At 44.6% G+C, this 13,247-nt stretch overlaps 1 long non-coding RNA gene and 1 pseudogene across 1 annotated transcript in view; one reads left to right on the top strand and one right to left on the bottom strand.

The window, feature by feature from the left end:
• Nucleotides 1-1,032: 1,032 nt before the first annotated feature.
• LOC141059271 (uncharacterized) overlaps nt 1,033-13,247 on the bottom strand; it is a 72,096-nt gene continuing 59,881 nt past the window's right edge. Inside the window, exons 2-3 of the long non-coding RNA XR_012222406.1 lie at nt 2,870-3,023; nt 1,033-2,780 (exon numbers count right to left, since the gene is read on the bottom strand). This is a non-coding gene — a long non-coding RNA (uncharacterized lncRNA). The remainder of the gene's footprint in view (nt 2,781-2,869; nt 3,024-13,247) is intronic.
• Nucleotides 3,855-13,247, top strand: part of LOC141059250 (uncharacterized) — a 57,024-nt pseudogene continuing 47,631 nt past the window's right edge.

The following is a 13,247-nucleotide window of genomic DNA, read 5'->3' as shown; positions in this document are numbered from 1 at the left end:
AGCTTCCTGTCCACTGGCCTGTCTTATGCCGCCCTCCACCATGAGTTTCTCATTGGAAAGTCAACCATTTCAGGCATAGTGAGGTCTACATGTACAGAAATCTGGACAAGACTCCATCAAGTGGTCATGCCCAAGCCCAGGATGGAAGACTGGTTAAGGATATCAAGGGACTTTGAGGAGGACTGCCAGTTTCCAAATTGTATTGGGGCCCTGGATGGCAAACATATCAGGGTGCGTAAGCCGCTGAACTCTGGCTCCCAATTCTTCAATTATAAACAATACTTTTCTGTTGTATTGTTGGCTCTGGTAGACCCTCAATACAAGTTTATAATTGTTGACATTGGGGCCTATGGAAGGACGGGAGACTCTAGAGTCTTGAATACTTCCATAATGGCTCGGCGGCTACGCACCAACCAGTTGGATCTACCACCACCACGCCAGCTACCAGGCTCCCCCGAACAATCAGTCCCTTATGTCCTTGTGGCAGATGAGGCCTTTCAGTTATCGCGCAATGTCATGAGGCCATATCCCCGGCGCAACCTTGACCACAGGCGCATAATTTTTAACTTGCGCCTATCACATGCTAGGCGACTGGTGGAGTGTTCCTTTGGGATTCTTTGTGCCAAATGGCGGGTACTCCAGTCTGCCATTCAGTTGAGTGAGCAAAATGTGAATGAAGTTGTGAAAGCCTGTGTGGTTCTGCATAACTTCACCAGGATACATGATTGTTCCTCCTCTGCTGGTGTTGTGCGTAGGCCGGACAATTTGCGCAGGGTGAGACCACCTATGAACCCTCAACGTAGACCGTTCTCTGGCCTAAAAGTGCGTGATATTTTCACTAATTACTTTATCTCACCTGAGGGGGCAACTTCTTGGCAAGAGCATGCTGTGTCTATGTTATAATTTGTTTCTTTAATTGTGTCTAAATATATATTACTCAAGCCCTTATGATTCTATGACTGTTTCATTGCATTGGTTTGTGTCTGTTAGTATGTTGTGGGGGATTGTGAAAAATCACACAGAGACGTTAACTAGAGTAGACAAATTTTTAGTTTCGCCTTTTTTTTTTTTTTTTGCTTAAAGGCAAACATAATATTGCCCTAAGAAAATTTTGGCAATGGGCAAAATGACCCTTTGTGCCTTCTTTAACTTTTTGTCAAATTAACATAACATAACAAAACAACAACAAAGGTTAGGCAATAACAATATTGCTGCATGACTAGATTAAACTAGATTTGCCAACAAAAGGTAAGCTCCATCACCAAAATAAAGGCTACAAGATAACACTCACATTTCCTCATAATGTTATCCAATCATAGAAAGATTCCACCATGACAGGCAAGGCTACCTCACGGCTTTCACACAGATATTACCTGTCTGTAGAACAGAGAATATTTAAGCATGCTATACTGGAAAGGATGAAAATGCAAAACTCACTTGTTAAGACATAGAGAGCGTGATATTCTGAATGCTGGTCGCCTGGAATTTAGTTATGAGAGATTGCTAGCAAAAAAGGTGACTACTTCACTAAGGCCAGCACGCCTTTCCTAGGCGTTAGCAAGTGAGTAGTGTATTTTCATCCTTTCATTTTACAGTATAGCGCGTTTAAATATTCTCTTTTGTACACACATGTAATATCTGTCTGAAAGGCGTGAGGTAGCGTTGCCTGTCATGATGGATTGTTTCATATGTTTGGAAAACATTGTTTAAAAATGTGAATGTTAAATTATGTTGTAAATGTTGGTGAAGGAGAACACCTGTTTTTTCATTTATATTAGGAGCACCAGTTACATCTCACTGGACATCTCCAACCATCAGAATCATAAATCCTCATATGTTGGGGAAGGGGAACGTGGAAGAACAGCCTGTGGGTGCTGCTGAACATTGTGGCCAACATCGCCCTGTGTGGGGCCATACTGTTGCCCATGATGCTGGAATTGTCCTGCCTCCTGGGACTGTTGGGGATACTGGCCAGAGTAATGATGATGGTGAGGGGCTTCTTGTTGGGTCTGGTAGGCACGTGGCTCATAGCCAGATCGTCCCCAACCAGGTTGGGACCAGCCTCCAACACTGGGTGGGTACAAGTGGCCACATTGGTGGGGTTGGCTTGAGGATGACATTTGGGGCTGCGGAATAGAAGGTTGGGTAGGGGGAGGAAAGGGTTGAGGTGCTGGCCCACGTACTAGGGGCTGTTCGGACCCTGCTTGAGCAAGCATCTGTGTGGATGGTCTCATGCGCATTAAATTTCATGGTGAGAGCTGCCACCTCTCCAGAAATTCAAAAACCTCATATGGGGTATTGGGGGGGTGCTTGCATCAAGCAGGATCTGAATACATCCCCTAATATGGAGCTGGACCTCACGGGTAAGGGCACGGAGATAAAGGGTGAGGCTACTTGCATAGGCCTCCTCCCCATAATCTGTAGTTACTCTAGACAAATGATTGAGCACCCCTGTGTCCACATTGGTCCTGCTCTCTTGAATAGTGACCTGGTGCCTTCTTGTTCGCCGTGATGATAGAGCAGCCTGTGGGGAGGACCTGATCTGGGCAGTTGGGCTGCTGCTCAAGTTGCCCGGCTCTTCCAGGATGGGTGATGTGGCAGCAGCAGACCGTCCTGGTGGTGTTGTGTTTAGGCCAGCCATTGTGTTGTCTTGTGATGCCTCATCTTCAGCCATCCTTCTTGTAGGGGGAGAAGATGGGCCAGCCACCACATCCCCTACAGGATCTATAATGGGCTCTGCCTCTGAGGCCGTTCCTTGATCCGTAAGGTTGGATTGAGTTCTGTTATGAAATAGAACAGAGCCAAAAATACATCAATATTTTTGTCCCTGTAAAGTATTTGTGTAATGTGGTGTGAGGTATGTACTTACGGTCTCAGATCCAGAATTGGGGTGAGGAAGTTCAGCCGGTCATAGTATATGTACTTTCTTTTGACATATCCAGCATCCCCACTCCTGGACCGCTGCTGGCGTTCCCGGCGGAACTGGTCCCGGATGCTTCGCCAGCGTTTCATCACATCTTCCACTGCAATGTGACATGAAATATTGTCAAATTCACATATTTGAGAGGTCACATTTTCTAACAGTAGTCTAGGCATGGGGCCTTCTGGGGTGTGCTTTCTACCCATGGTGGCATATGTAATTGGACAGATACACAGGGTCTCATTAGCTACACTTAAACTAATTTTTTTGGCTAGGAGGATGAGGAGCTTGTGGCCTAACCCCAAATTATGGCTGTGTGAAGCCACGTGTCACATCCAAATGTAACGGCCTCATGAGGCTAATAAAAGTACATGCACAGGAAGGGGGGGTGCTGATTCTAGATTCATTTTTTTTGCGCGCTCTAACGTTAATAATGTTTTTATGGTTGCAATTACGAATTTTATGCTGCTCATCACGTGGTCTGTCACCAAAGTCATGGTACATCTGATGACAGATGTGCCTCCATGACGCCTCCTTTCTTGTCCGGTTAGCATAATTTGCATCGCGTGGGTCCCATATTTCGGGACGCTCCTGCACCAGCACAATTAGCATCTCATCATTAATGTATGTGGATGCCATGCTGCTGCTGTACTCCGTGGAGGCGTACTTCCTGGATGTCTGGAGCGGTTTTTGAGCTCATTTGCATGTCTAGGCTTCCTGATGATGGATTGGCCCATTTCCTGTCACCTGCCACAAGACCTGCGTATTGCTCGCAGGTCACACGTGTGTTCCGTGTGTAATCTGTATTTTTTGCGCACCCATAGACTTGCATTGGCGTACTACGTGCGTAGTACGCTGACAATCGCAGCATGCTGCGATTGGCACGGAGCGTAGGATACGGATGAGAAATATACGCCTGGTGCGAGGGACCCCATAGAGAATCATTTGTCCGTGTCTAATGCGTGCTTTTAGCGCCTGTCACTCGCCCGTATTCCTCGCCAGTGTGACTCCGGCCTTAAGCCGTCCCTCCCAACTCTTTAGCTGTTCACAATAAACCTGGCTGTGTCATAGCTGATTAACCCTTCTCAGCACATAACATGCTGGAGCAAATTTCCAAGTTCATATCACTGACAACCTCAGTGAAACATATCTCCCCTCCAGCACATTACCAGTGACCCTCTTACAATGTGAAGGAGAAAACTAAATACTGTAGAATAATAAATCTCCTCATATGTTTCCCTTATTATCTCCAGTAATTGTATTATTACACAGGATTTTATGATGTTACATCGGCTCATCTTCTTCTCATTCAGGTCTCTACAATATCCGATCCTCCCAGTGAAGATCTTCTATAGAACAGAATTTACCTGATTACCCATCAAAGATGGATATGGACAGAGACAAGATGGCGGAGAGAATATTACACCTCACCCTAGAGATCCTCTTCTGGCTTACTGGAGAGGTGAGAGATTCTGATGACGTCACATTACATCATTCTTATCTATGGGAATAACAGATGGACAGAACTGGAGAGGTGAGGACTCTGGAAATGTCTGTAGTGAGATTTATTAATGTGTCTCTCCATAACCAGGATTACACAGTGGTGAAGAAGACATCTAGTGAGCGCTGTCAGGACCCTGTGTCTGAGGGATGGGGAAGAACCCTGAGCCCAATCACGGGGCCTCCACCTCACCCCCTGATACATCAGGACATCAATGACCAGAAGATCCTAGAACTCATCTACAAGATGATTGAGCTGCTGACTGGAAAGGTGACACTGCTGGGAATGCTGGGACATTACACAGTAACGCTGAAGGGATCGGGGGATGATGGTATCATTGTATGTGTCAGGTTCCTATAAGGTGTCAGGATGTCGCTGTCTATTTCTCCATGGAGGAGTGGGAGTATTTAGAAGGACACAGAGATCTGTACAAGGACATCATGATGGAGGTTCCCCAGCCCCTCACATCACCAGGTAATAGACAGGACTAAATACACACGGCCTATAATTATCTGTATGTAAAGAATGAATTCAGTCCCTGTATGTGTTTCCTCCAGATCTATTCAGTATGAGGACAACGCCAGAGAGATGTCCCCGTCCTCTTCTTCCACAGGACTGTAAACAAGAAGATCCCAATGCTCCTCAGGATCATCAGGTAGATGGAGAGAAGGTGTCATGAGATCTCCCCTATGATGTGTAGATGACTGTGAAGGTCTTGTGCTCAGTCTTGTTTTATCCCCCAGTATTATATGTTTTATACTTGTGTAATGAGAACGGTGGAGATGGCAGGATTAGAGCTGATCATAGATGTGACTTCTCCATCTGTCTGTGACTTTTACAATATTTGTTTCAGGGTGAAGATCTGACCCATATTAATACTACAGAGACATATGTGAAGGGTGATGTGCGGTGTAAAGAGGAGATTCCTACATATGACTACCCAGGTGAGTAGTAACCACTAAATGCAGAGAAGTCACAGATTCCTCTCAGTCACCGGCTGTGGCTGCTTTATCGGTGGTGTAGTCCGGCTGTATCACAGTCGTGTGATCAACATTTTGCCTCTAGAGCACATTCTCCTCCACCCAAAACTGTTCAAATGACTTTGGGTATTGAAAGTCCTTTTCTATAGAACTTAACACCTGGAAGATCCACCTACCCCTGGATTTATAAAACTTCTTTTAAAACTGACTAGCTGCAAACAGGATTGTGGTAAACTACATAAAACCATTACACCTGAGCCATGATATATATCTAAGCTGTGCCTGACTGATGGCTGTAATATACATTTATTCACGCCTGCAGGAGATGTGTTGGCATGGCGCGAGCCCTGGTTTCATGGATTCACTCCACATCATAAATTCCATTTTGTTTTCAATCCTAAGGAATTCAGATTACTGCACACTCTCCTGAAATGGGGGGCGCTAATACTTTATTGCTTTGGAGATAAACAGTTCATCCACTTATAAAAACAAATCCTTTATTTCCGATTCATTAGACCTTCGCTGATGTATTTCCAGCTTTTACCGCGGGAGCCCACACAATTTTTTCCAATTAATTAACCCCTTAATTTAACAACTAGATGTGCCAAATTTTACTCACAAATCATTATCTAATTATTAGTCAGGGACATATACAAAAAAACATGAAATGGTTTACTGTATGTAATCCATGTGTCAGGGAATGATTTTACAGAAGCCGACAACTAAATTAGCGGCTTTTGTTCAATCCTACCATGCCAAAATATATATATATATATGTGTGTGTATATATATATAAATAAAAGATGCATAATATATATTATACTAGATGGTGGCCTGATTCTATCGCATCGGGTAGTTTAGAGTCTCTGTTAAAATAAAAAATAGTGATATACTCACCTTCCGATGGCCCCCGGACTCTGTCCCTCCTCTCGCCACGCTCCCGGCATCTTCCGGTCCCAGTATTGCTTTGTGGAAAACACCGCTGATGACGTCACGCTCTCGCAAGAGTGACGTCATCTCCGGCCTTTCTCGCTAATTATTACTGGAACCGGAAGATGCCGGGAGCGTGGTGAGAGGCGGGACAGAGTCCGGGGGCCGTCGGAAGGTGAGTACCGTATTTTCCGCTTTGTAAGACGCACTTTTTTTCCCCAAAATTTGGGGGGAAAACAGGGGTGCGTCTTACAAAGCGGACATGCCTTACCTAGGCTGTGATCGGGGGCGTCCGGCGGTTGCTGGCCGCTGCTGCGGGTGTGTCCGGTGCCGCGTTGTGTGCCCGTCGATGCCCGGGGCTCTGCCAACATTGTGTGACAGGCCAGAGCCCCGGCATTTCCTCAGTTCCCTGTGTGCCGGTAAAAAGATGGCCGCCGGCGCGTGCGCAGATGGGATCTCGGGACCCAGTTCTCGAGAGATGAGATTTGAAATCTCATCTCTCGAGAGGTGGGTCCCGAGATCCCATCTGCGCACGCGCTGGCGGCCATTTTCCCTGGGTTCCCTGTGTGCGCGCGGTGGTGCCTGCAAAAAAATGGCCGCCGCGCGTGCGCAGATGGGATCTCGGGACCCAGCTCTCGAGAGATGAGATTTCAGATCTCATCTCTCGAGAACTGGTCCCGAGATCCCATCTGCGCACGCGCCGGCGGCCATTTTTTTTTTACCGGCACTTCAGCGCACATATACAGGGAACCGAGGAAATGCTGGGGCTCTGGTCTGTCGAACAATGTCGGCAGAGCCCCGGGCATCGATGGGCACACAACGCCGCACCGGAGCACCCGCAGCACCGGCCTCCAACCGCCGGACAAGTGGAGAAACCTGACACCAGCACAAGACTCTGCAGCAGCAACAGCACACATCGGAGCCCCCCCTCATCCCTGAATGCGGCCTGCAGCATCACTCCACGCCTGCCTCCTCCAGCAGCGAGCCTGGGACCCCTCTACACCGCAGCCACCAACCCCGGTAAGCAATAAGATGCAAGGATTATAAGAGGCACCACCATTTTATTAAAAAATATTTTTTTCTTATTTTTCTCCTCAAAAATTGTGGTGCGTCTTATAATCCGGAGCGTCTTATAAAGCGAAAAATACGGTATATAACTATTTTTTATTTTAACAGAGACTCTAAACTACCCGATGCGATAGAATCGGGCCACCATCTAGTGTATTATACTCCTGTTACACCTGGAGCTGCTGTCACTGTTCTGCTGTTACCTAATGTAGTGTACTCCAGTTACACCCAGAGCTGCAGTCACTGTTCTGCACTTACCTAATGTATTGTATGCAATTTACCAGTCACTGTTCTGCACTTACCTAATGTATTGTATGCAATTTACTCTCAGAGCTGCACTGTTCTGCTGTTACCTAATGTAGTGTACTCCAGTTACACCCAGATCTGCAGTCACTGTTCTGCTGTTACCTAATGTATTGTACTCCAGTTACACCCAGAGCTGCTGTCACTGTTCTGCTGTTATCTAATGCATTGTACTCCAGTTACTCCCAGAACTGCAGTCACTGTTCTGCTTTTACCTAATGTATTGTAGTCCAGTTACACCCAGAGCTGCAGTCACCGTTCTGCTGTTACCTAATGTATTGTACTCCAGTTACACTCAGATCTGCAGTCACTGTTCTGCTGTTACCTAATGTATTATACTCCTGTTACAGCCAGAGCTGCAGACACTGTCCTGCTTTTACCTAATGTATTGTAGCCCAGCTACACCCAGAGCTGCTGTCACTTTTTCTGCTGTTACCTAATGTATTGTACTCCAGAATATGTACAGGGCTGTGCCTGTGTAATCAGCGACACAGCAGTGATGCCTTTAATGGCTGTAATGTGCCTGTACAATAATCAATGCGGCCGTGTTGCCACGACGACTAAGCAACTGTCGCTGATTGGTCGCTGGTCATGGCAGTTAGGCCGCGACCAATCAGCAAGGTGGGATTTCCATTACAGACAGACACAGACAGAATTAGACAGTTATATAGTAGATACTGTGTGTGTGTGTGTATATATATATATATATATATATATATATATATATACACACCGTATTTTCCGCTTAGTAAGACGCACTTTTTTTCCCCCCAAACTTGGGGGGGAAATGGGGGTGCATCTTACAAAGAGGATATACATTACCGGGTGTAGGCTGCTGGGGTGTCCGGCTGTCCGTCGGCGCTGTGGGTGTCTCCGGGTGCCCAGCCGTGTCCCTGGTTCCAATCCCGGGGCTCTGGCGACATTTTGCAACAGGCCAGAGCCCCGGGACTCGCTCTCGGTTCCCTCTGTTTTTGGCTCCGGCAATATGGCGGCCACCGCCGTGGGCGTCGCATGCGCTGATGGTGATCTCGGGACAGATCTCGCTGAAATCTCATCTCTCGAGATCTCAGTCCCGAGATCACCATCAGCGCAAGCGCCACCCGTGGCGGCGGCCGCCATATTGCCGGAGCCCAAAACAGAGGGAACCGAGAGGGAGCCCCGGGGCTCTGGCCTGTCGCAAAATGTCGCCAGAGCTCCGGGATTGGAACCGGAGATACCGCTGGGCACATGGAGACACGGCTGGGCACCTGGAGACACCCACAGCGCCGATGGACACCCGGTAAATGTGGGCAGACCCCCCTGGCAGCAGAGCAAGGCCCCCCTGGAGGCAGTACTGCCCCTCTGGTAGCAGCACGAGCCCCCCTGGTAGCGCGCTGCACATCGGAGCACCCTCTCCTCCCTTCCTGCGGCGTGCAGTATCACCCCACTCCTGCCTCCTCCAGCAGCGACTCTGGGACCCCACTTCACCGCAGCAACCACCCCTGGTAAGCAATAAGACACCTGGATTATAAGAGGCACCACCATTTTATTAAAAAAAACATGTTTTCCTATTTTTCTCCTCAATTTGTGGTGCGTCTTATAATCCGGAGCGTCTTATAAAGCGAAAAATACGGTAAAATAATATATATGTCAGAGACATATACAACCACCGCAGTATAGTGTTGCTGTCTATAAATAATAGGGGGACCCCACACCATTTTGTTCCTTGAAATAATCATAATAATTCTATTTGTCACTAACATGTCCATATATACATGTATTATATATATATATATATATATATATAATATATTAATGTTTGTGTCCCTGACGTGTGTGTGTGTGTGTGTGTGTGTGTATGTAGATATATATATATATTTAAAAAAATAAATGAAATAAAATGGTTTACTGTATGTAAACCATGTCTTATATCCTGTCGGCTTTTGCAATTATTTTATATATATATATATATATATATATATTATATAAATAAATAATGTGTGTGTGTTTTGAAGGGTTTTTTTTTTTTTTTTTTAAACGATGTGTACAGTGTTAGCATTGTAAACTATTTTAACATGAGTTTTTACATGGAGAGAGCTGCTGTATGTATGGAGAGAGCTGCTGTATGTATGGAGAGAACTGCTGTATGCAGGGCTGTGGAGTCGGAGTCGGAGTTAGTTTTGGTTGGAGTCGGTAGAAATGTACCGACTCCAGCTTTAAAAAAAAATGTATTAATATTTCATAATTGAACTTTCATATGAATTTTATAAATGTTACTCAAATATATATGTTCTATCAAACTATGAACAACAGTGATAAGCAGTTCTGCTGGAGATAGAGACATTTCTTACTTCTTGTGTGTCACTGTTCTCCACTGCCCTTATCTAATCTTATACTTGGTTAACCTCATGCTGCCCCAACCCCCCTACTTACAATGTATGAAACTGAAAGTGAAAATGTGTTGCAAATTCTTAGTAGTAAAGCTCCTCCTCTAGACTAGATCATACTAGGTGTGCGATCATAGAATGATCATAGATCATAGAATCGTAGAGTTGGAAGGGACCTCCTGGGCCATCTGGTCCAACCCCTGCTCAAAGCAGGATTCGCTAAATCATCCCAGTCATATGTCTGTCCAGCCTCTGTTTGAAGACTTCCATTGAAGGAGAACTTACCACTTCTCGTGGCAGCCTGTTCCACTCATTGATCACTCTAGCTGTCAAAAAGTTTTTTTTAATATCTAATCTGTGTCTCCTCCCATTCAGTTTCATCCCATTGCTTCTAGTGTTTCCTTGTGCAAATGAGAATAAAGATGATCCTTCTACAATGTGACAGCCCTTTAGATATTTGTAGACAGCTATTAAGTCTCCTCTCAGTCTTCTCTTTTGCAAACTAAACATTCCCAAATCCTACAACCTTTCCTCATAAGACAGGGTTCAGCAGTGCTAAATGGGTGTGGTTGTGGTATGCACATGGGTGTGACTAGTTGTGAAATGGGTGTGGTCGGGCGGAAGATGCGTTTTCCAAGCATCTCACAGCTGCCTGCTACTCAGAAGAGGAAGACTGTAAGAAGTATTATCCTTTCAACAAACTTTGCATCAGTTAACTGTGAGTACATGAGGAATAATAACAGTATTACTGACCACTATATCAGTTGTACGACCTGGCAATAATTTTGTACAATTGTTTTTAGGAAAAACAATTGTCATTTGGATTGTGAATGCAGAATTAAAAACCTGAGAATGTCAAAGAAGCATCACATTAAATCAGCTGTATTTGAACATTTCACCATCACTCAAGATAGAAAACATTATGTCTGTCAGTGTATGACAAATGATCCAGATGAAAACAAATGCTGTGAAGCCAAGATGAGTGCATATTCAGGCAAAGATAAAAATGCTGCTACCAGAGCTTCTAATCTAAAGAGACATTTACAGCGCTTTCATCCAGAAGTACTGAAAGCAGTGGATGAGAAAGACTGCATCCAAACCAATGAACCAGTGCCCAGCTCTTCCAGCCAAACAAAGGAGCAGAGAACTTTGCAGCCATCAGTTACAAGATATTTTGTCAGTGACAGTTACTGTGACAATGACAGTAGATACATTTAAAAAACAGATCATAGAGCTTGTTGTAAAGGATAGTGTGCCTATTTCATTATTTTCACGACCAGCTTTTATGTGTCTGAATGGGGAAATGGCCCGCAAGCTTGGTGTTTCTCTGGAGAGAGAGAGTATTAGAAAATTAGTAATCGAAGAAGCTTTTAAACAAAAGGAAGAACTTAAAAAAACTCTCAAGGGACGCTTTCTGTTTCTTAAAATGGATGCCTGCACATGTCACAGAGTGAACTATTTTGCCATCAATGTCCGATTTGTTTGTGACAAAAATGAAATAGTTACCAAGACATTGGCAGTAAAAGACACCAAAGCTCATCACACCAGTGAGTTTCTCCAGGTCTTGGTGGAAAAGGTTCTGCAAGACTATGAACTTAAAAAAGAGCAAGTTCTTTCTGTCGTAACTGACAATGCTTCAAATATGATAAGTACTATTAAGCTAATGAATGAGAGTAATGATGGTGACCAGCAGCTAGAAGAACATTCTGGGTCCACAGACACAGAAATGTTTGAAATAGAGGAACACAGTATTGTAACTGAGGAGCAAACTGAAGTTGCTTCAGATGAACAGCAACATGATAGTTTAGATCTTGTTGAAACTGTGTCAATATGTTCTTTCATTCATCACATGCGCTGTGTTGTGCATACGCTACAGCTGGCTATTAGAGACAGTCTGCAAGAAGGACATGCTGCTGCACTGATTGGCAAGGTGAGAAAATTGGCTACTGTTGCCAGAACCCCTAAAGTTGACTCAATTTTGAAGAGACGTGCTGGAAAAGGGGCAATTATTGATCAAGCCACACGATGGGGCAGTACTTACTTAATGATTCAGCGCTTGGTTGAACTGAAAACCTTTCTTGTAGACATGGCTAACCCTCAACTGACGCTAAATGAAAGTCAGTGGAATCAGGTGACTGAGCTGGAAAAATTGCTAGAGCACCCATTTACAGTGACTAAAAAATTACAAGCAGAGGACTTAACTCCAGGTATTTTCTTAAAGGAGTGGAAGAACATGATGTTTCGCCTGTCCCAAAGAGGAGGGTTAATTGCAAGTGACATTGCTACATCAATGAAATGGAGAGAGGAGCTACTATTACAAAATAACATTCTTTTGGCAGCTGTTTATGTAGACCCAATGCATCGGATTCTTCTAGATGATCAACAGCTAAGTAAAGGAAAAGAAGCTCTGTTTGAAATAGCAGTAAGGATGAAAGGGTTGCAGAACAGTCAGGAGGAACAAGAAGAATTTGGTCGTCCTGCCACATCTTCACCCTCATCATTAACTGATGAAGAATTTAATTTCAAAAAATATTTGGATCACAAGGACCGTGCAAAGCGTTCCCGCATAGAAGAAGAGTCATCCCCATCAAGGAACACAGCCAGTACATTTCAGCAGAATTTTTCATGTGCACTAAAAGAAATTGAGAAATTTGACCGTTCATCAAAAATAACAGTACAACAAGCGATTCCTCTGTATCCTGACATTGTCAGAGATGTTGCCCGAGTGGTTACTGCTTTGCCACCAACACAAGTTAGTGTAGAGAGGTTGTTCTCTGCTCTCAAAATAATTAGATCAGATTTGAGGGCATCCATGAAGGAGGATCTGACAGAGGCAATACTTTTTCTGAGGACAAATTTATAGATTTCTTCTTATTAACTGCATAAAAGTGTTTATTGCATATTTACTTACAGTTTATAAAAAGTTATTTGCTATATTCTAATAAATGTAGTTTTTGCTCTAAGTGGTCTGATTACTTATATGATGGTGAGAAACTGAATAAGCACGATGTTTAATATTTTACAACGGTAAATTTGTTGTTATGAATTGGCCATTTATGAAGGAGTCGGAGCCGGAGTCGGAGCCTGATAAAATCCAGGAGTCGGAGTCGCAACTGTGGCTTACCGACTCCACAGCCCTGGCTGTATGTGTGGAGAGAACTGCTGTATGTGTGGAGAGA

This window comes from Dendrobates tinctorius, unplaced genomic scaffold (genome assembly GCF_039654945.1).
Source record: "Dendrobates tinctorius isolate UK_male_01 unplaced genomic scaffold, ASM3965494v1 ptg000226l, whole genome shotgun sequence".
Taxonomy (NCBI): domain Eukaryota; kingdom Metazoa; phylum Chordata; class Amphibia; order Anura; family Dendrobatidae; genus Dendrobates; species Dendrobates tinctorius.
This window is presented reverse-complemented; position numbering and strand designations above follow the sequence as displayed.